Source organism: Balaenoptera acutorostrata, chromosome 2 (genome assembly GCF_949987535.1).
Source record: "Balaenoptera acutorostrata chromosome 2, mBalAcu1.1, whole genome shotgun sequence".
Taxonomy (NCBI): domain Eukaryota; kingdom Metazoa; phylum Chordata; class Mammalia; order Artiodactyla; family Balaenopteridae; genus Balaenoptera; species Balaenoptera acutorostrata.
In genome coordinates, this window is record NC_080065.1 from 91,585,474 (window position 1) to 91,592,027 (window position 6,554).

At 40.0% G+C, this 6,554-nt stretch overlaps 1 pseudogene; it reads right to left on the reverse strand.

Moving 5' to 3' along the window:
- Nucleotides 1–1,696: 1,696 nt before the first annotated feature.
- On the reverse strand, nucleotides 1,697–6,054 carry LOC103011598 (PR domain zinc finger protein 14-like; annotated as a pseudogene).
- Between the last annotated feature and the right edge of the window lie 500 nt (nucleotides 6,055–6,554).

A 6,554-nucleotide genomic window follows, 5' to 3' on the forward strand; every position in this document is an offset into this window, starting at 1 on the left:
AATATTCAACCATAAAGCTGATATTGGTAGGTGATATTATTCCCATGAGAAATGTTTGTCTTGTCTTTTACTATTTGAACATGTATGTACTTTTACTGCTCTGTATTTTCCCTCTTCAAATTTTTAAATAAAAATCACCAAATAAAATCTATCTGTATTTAAAAAATCTAATCAATCAAGTATACTATCCTAAAATGGTCTTTGTGAATTATTAAATAACATTACACTCCTTGCTTAAAGGAATACAGATTACCATGAATGCACATTACAAAATAAATAAATAAATAATAAATAAAAATTTGTATTTATGTTTTATTACAATGGCAACATAGATATCTACAGCATGCCTTTATTTAAATAAAAAGAATATTTGTAGCCTTTTCAGAAATAAAGTTAACCTGTACTTTTTTTCTCAAATATATACAAACTAATAATTAGGATACTTTTCGCCCACCAGCTACATCTACCATCATCCGAAAAGCATGTAAGTTTGTGTGCTTTTGTATTTTTTACTTGTTTATAGACCCCCCCCCAAGGCTAGAACATCTTTTTTAAAAATTTAATTGATGCCGTTATGTACATACACATATATACACATGTAGCATATTTATGAGCATAAATACAGACAGAGAAAGAACTTATTTTTCAATCAATGTTACCCCAAGATTTTCATCAACTTCTATGAGAATTCTATTTAAAGACGAGCAGAGGATATAACCCTTAGTCAGTGAGCATGATTTCATGAAATAGGAAATGCTGTTTCTAAGCCCCTTTTAGCATTGGCTTTACTTTTTCTCCCCAGATCTAAACTGGCTAAGCAAAATAGAATTATGGCAAACTAAGAAACTCTTTCCTCAAATTATGTGCATATTTTTTACATAAAAGTCTCAGGGGATATTGCGGAGTGTGGATTTTTTTTTTTTGTAGTCATCTAAATAATTGTCTCAAATTTTTTCCCATTTTTCTTGGCCATGGTAGAGATGGTCTTTCAAAGTATATTATTTATTTTTTAGGAAAATTGTCCTTTTACTGTAGATTTATAACTCTAGTCTGAGACTTCCAAATACCTTATGCCAACATTGCCAACATTGTAAATTTTATTGTGATGTCATAAAGTTACAGTTAGGGTATAATTTTTTAAAGGCATTTCATTTTGGAATAATAGTTATAAAGCTGGTCTCTATAGAAACCACTGTAACTTGTGATTTTAGAACATAAGATAATAATGCAGAGGATTATTGGCCAAAACTTTTTTTTTTTTGATTTTTAAAGAATTTATTCTGTTAAGAAGTATAACAGGGGATGGCCACAGACATATTACAATTGCGGGCCAGGGGCAATTGAGAGAAAAAGCCTCCTTTTTTTTTTATCGCGAAATCAAAGACTCTACTCCCTGAATACAGTCCCTTTTCAGGGTTGATGTTGAGTTTCCAGACCTTTAAGCACTATTAACATCCAGCTTTCATTATTTCTAGGTGAATTCAACAAAACTCCATTCTTGTTAGAAATTGTGAAAGATGTTTCTGTGAAAGCTGTTAAAACCACAGTCAAGAAATCTGGTAAATTCTACTAATTGGTCCGTTCCATTATTCTTTTTCTCATCTCAATCTAACTATCATTTGTTTGTAATATACACCTACAAACAAGAAACATCAAGACAGAAATACAGAGGCACTGTCCGCAAACTCTCTGAGGGCTAGCAGTCTTCATGAAACTTCATGTGGAAGTAGAAGGCTTCTTGATCCGGGAAGGATTTTCCACAGATGTAACAGGAATGGCCGCCATCCTCCTTGTGTAAGCGTCGGACATGGCTGTCGTGGGCAGCATCGGACGCAAAAGATTTGGCACAGTACTTGCATTTGAAGGGCTTCTCCCCGGGGTGCTTCCTGACATGTGTGCGGAGTATACTAGAGGCAGTGAACTTCTTTGTACAATACACCCAGTGCTAGAGTCTGTCTCCGGAGTGGACTCTCATGTGTTTGTTTAGGTTGGAAGATTGAGAGAAACATTTCCCACACGTAGAACACTTGTGAGGCCGATGCTTCTCATGAACGTGAAGGATATGGATCCGGAGCCGTTCTCACTTCTCAAAGGATCGTTTGCATAAAGAACAGGGAAATCTCCTGTCACCCTTGTCCACACACGGGGTGTACTTGAGATGCTTGTCTCTGTAATATTTGTAGGTAAATACTTTTCCACATCTTTCACACCTGTACCCTTCTGCAGACTCTTCCGAGGGCCCTGATGCCTCGTTCCCCTGCTTTATGACCTGCAGGCTCACGGGAATGTCCAAAAACTTCTCATAGCAATCTCCATACCACACAAGGAGCTCTGGGTTCTGGTAGATCTCCTTGCAGCTTTCGTAAAAGATCTGCCCTTGACGTTGTACAGCAACTAGGTTCTGCTCCATGGGGAAACGAGCCCAGTTGACATAGGACATCCAATTCCCTGCGCCTCCTTTTCCATCAGTAAAGTGGCTCAAATGATCATCTTCAAAGATGTCTCACATCAGGGAATTACCCCCGTACATCCTGACTTAGCTGGTGTTGACCACTTTACCCTGAAAGGGCCCGAACCTGACTCCTTTGTTTGTGACAGGGCTACTGAAGAACACACCAAAATGTGCCACTTCATCGAATTTCGTCTGCCCGAGGCAGAGACCTTCTGGTAGCTGAAGGGAGTCGTTATCCAGAGTCTGAGGAAGAGAATCAGACCCAGAGCTGTCTGTGGGGACCAGGAGGCCTGAAATCGCGTGGTGCAGGCGGGCGGAGTTCTGAGGGCTGGGGATGACCCCATATAGAACTAAGTGCAGGTCTTCCTGGGTGAAGTGGTAACGGTGAGATGCCTTCCCCTCTTGGTTCACGAGTTTGGGGCCATCGTCAGAGCGCTCTCTTTGAGAGCGCAGCAGCCGAGCACTCCAAAACTTAAAATGAGAAATATTTTACTGAAATGACTCTTTCTAAACTCAAGTCTGGAAGGAAAATGTGCCGTTAAAATGATTACCTTTTAATCAGAGATTATCACTCTCCTTTTCCATTAGTCTACCTTTTTGGGGGCATATGATGTATACTAAATTAAATAGAATTTATTGGTTCATCTAGATTCTGAATTACCCTCCGTTCCTATGGATTAGGAAAGTGCTTTTCTTAGCCCTTTTCCTTGAAATCCATCAGGATCTTTTATGTGGACTAGCTAGTATTCTGCACACTTCCAATGCTTAATAAATATTACATTACAATATTAGCATAATAATAAATCATCTTAAAGTACTACATGGGCTATTAAGTGAGATCCTATTCAGTTTGAGCCAAGACATCAAAAAGTTTTGTTTTCTCTATATGCATACAAAGTAATTTTAAAACTCCCTTTCCATGAAATGTCCTTGCATCCATAAGATGTCTACATATTACAGAGTGAAGTGGTGAAGTGTGTATCTTCCAGTTATGTATTTCATTGGTTCAATTTATTCTGGGGCCTGAATTTGCCATTTTAATAAGAGGAAATTTAAAATTGGGCAGACAAAAATGGAAATAGCACCATTTGTCAAGTAAATGCCCTTTTCCCAGTGGCAATTCTGAACTCTTTATAAAGGATTTCCAGGCCAGCAGCTAGGTAGTGTTCCTTGCCACTAAAAAGTCCTGCTTTGTCTGTGATTGGTTATGTCACACTCACCTAGACTAACAACCACTGAAAACATGAGGATTTTCTTTATAGTTACAGAAACAAGAATGAAGTAAAAAATATTCTGTTAATAAAATCTCATCCTAACTGGTTGCTGTGAGGGAGGTCCTAGTTTGAAACTGCCATCAAAGCTAAAAATAAAGACATTTCCCCTTCCAAAATATTGTTCAAATATTATACATTTTATCTACCAATATGTGACTCAAATAGGATAAAAATGATGCAGAATCTGTGATAGATAGCAAAATGGCCAAAATGTTTTCTCCCGTACAGTTTAACTTGGCAGTTAGCCCCTCGCATCAGTAGAGAGTCTATTTTTTCACCCCTTGAATCTGAGCTGACCTTGGACATCCTTTGGCTGAAAGGCTGTTGAGCTAATTCTGAACCACACCTCAAGAGGCATTCAAGTTTCCACTCTTTCTCTAGGAACCCTGCCCAATGGCCATATGGACAAGCTGAAGCTAGCTTTCTGGTTGATGAGAGACACGTAGCTCATACACCCCCATTGTCCCAGGCAATCCCCAGATGCAGAGCTAACCAGCTGACTGGCAGCGACCAGCAGATACATGAGAAATTTCCAGCTGAGACTAGAAGAGCTTCACAGCTGAGCCCAGCCTAAACTGCCCACCCAAAGAATCCTGTCCTCAATAAATGGTCGTTGTTTTGAACAACTAAATTTTGGGGTGATTTGTTATACAGCAATAGACAACAGATTCATCCATTAAATTATCGGAAGTAAAATTTTGGATATTATTCACCCCAAATTAATGTTATTCTTTCATAACTTTGATTTCCATTACTGAGTTACTTGGTGCTAAATCTGTACTTGGGGAACTTCCCTGGTGGTGCAGGGGTTAAGAATCCGCCTGCCAATGCAGGGGACCCGGGTTCAAGCCCTGGTCTGGGGAGATCCCACATGCCACGGAGCAACTAAGCCCGTGTGCCACAACTACTGAGCCTGTGCTCTAGAGCCCGCGTGCCACAACTACTGAAGTCTGTGTGCCTAGAGCCTGTGTTCCACAACAAGAGAAGCCACGGCAATGAGAAGCCCGCGCACCACAACGAAGAGTAGCCCCTGCTTGCCACAACTAGAGAATGCCCGCACGCAGCAACGAAGACCCAAAGCAGCCAAAAATAAATAAATAAATTTATTTACTTAAAAAAAAAACCCTGAAACTTTAAAATAAATAAGTAACTAAATCTGTAATTGGTGACATCATTTTCTGAATATTTCTCATAGGAGTGTTTGTTTCTGCTACTTCATAAATTTCATAGGGAGTCTTTTTTCTTCAATAAAAATTTTACATGGAACCCTAAATGAACACAATTAACATTCAGGCCCTTCTGATCCTCTTAGCATAATGTCATTTGGTTAGAATAGCAAGCCTGAAGAGATGATTTATCCAGAGGTGATTCTTCTTCTAAAGTGGTGTCCAGCCAGAAAAAATGAAAAGGTAAAATCAAAGGAAGCTATGTTTAGCTTCATCTCAAATCTCCACATCACTCGCTACATTGATTTAACGTCATGACACCTCCATCTTTCAGCAGGAGGATCTGGCACAAGACAGAAACTGTAGTGACCCTGTAAGGATCATCTTGCTGTCAGCCTCAAATTACAACATCTCTGCTCTTGGCTGACAGCCATGGCAGGACTGGGGATGTACAGCCCTCTTTCCATAGGTGGAATAGATGGGTTTCAAGGAAGTGAGATATAAAGTGAAATGTTATATATCAAGTCTTCTCTGCCTATAATTTAAAGTTCTAAAATGGGAGAAAGTTTTGTCAAGTTCCTTATATGTAATCCCCCTAAGTCTATTTACTAGCCTGAGTTTCTAATCTGTGCCACCTAGGGTGGAGTCTAATCCAGACTCAAAGTTGTCTTGTCAGCATTCATCTCACTTTCTTTCTCTGTAGCAACTGAACCACTGGCCACCCTTTCTTCTTGAGACCTTCTTCCCCTTTGATGTTTGTTACTCCACATGTTCAGAGTTCTCTTCTTTTGTCTCCAACTAGTTTCTTCTGCCTGCTTGACTATGACTCACAGCCCAGTGCCAGGCACATAGTGAACACAATACATATTTGTGGTATGAATGTCCAGCCATTAAATATAGGTGTTTTTCTTTAGCCGTCTTTTCTTTCTTTACTGACATGATCTTTAACAATCACATTCATATTCATAGCTCCAATTATATTTTCTTTGTGGATCAGGATAAAGACCCCCATCAGTTCCCAAATGAGAATTTCTCGGTAACAGACTTGATAAAGCAGTGGACTCACTATTCTGTCAAGGGATGTAATGCTTCGTTTCTCGATTTCTCATTTCTATATCAAGTTGCCTCCGAACCAATCTCAGCCACCCACTCTTACCTCCATCCGATATTTACTGCATTCTGCAGCTGGAGTGATCTGTTCCAGAGGGAACCGTCACACTCTACCAGTTAATGGCTTCCCATACCTGTCAAAATAAAGATAAAATTCTTAACATGGCTACCAACCCCTGCATGAGCTGATCCTTGCCTTCCTCTCTGACCTCATCTTACAGGACCCTCCCCACGCTCACTAACTCCAGCCACAATGACTTCCTCTCATGTCCTCAAAGAAGCCTTGCATCTCCCTGTCTCCAGGTGCCCCCTCTGCCTGAAACATTTAGAGTCCCACCTGTTTGACTCATATTCGTCCTTCAAGTCTCAGCTCAGATGCCATTTTCTAGGGGAAGTCTCTTCTGACTCCATAGAATAGAGCAGGACTCCTCTAGCCACATGGCACTGAGTTCCCTTCATACTATCCACACTGGTCCCCTGATTGAAACTGTATACTTGTGTGGCATTTCCTCCGTGTCCCCTTCTAGTTCAGTTGCTCCCCGTCACCTCTCT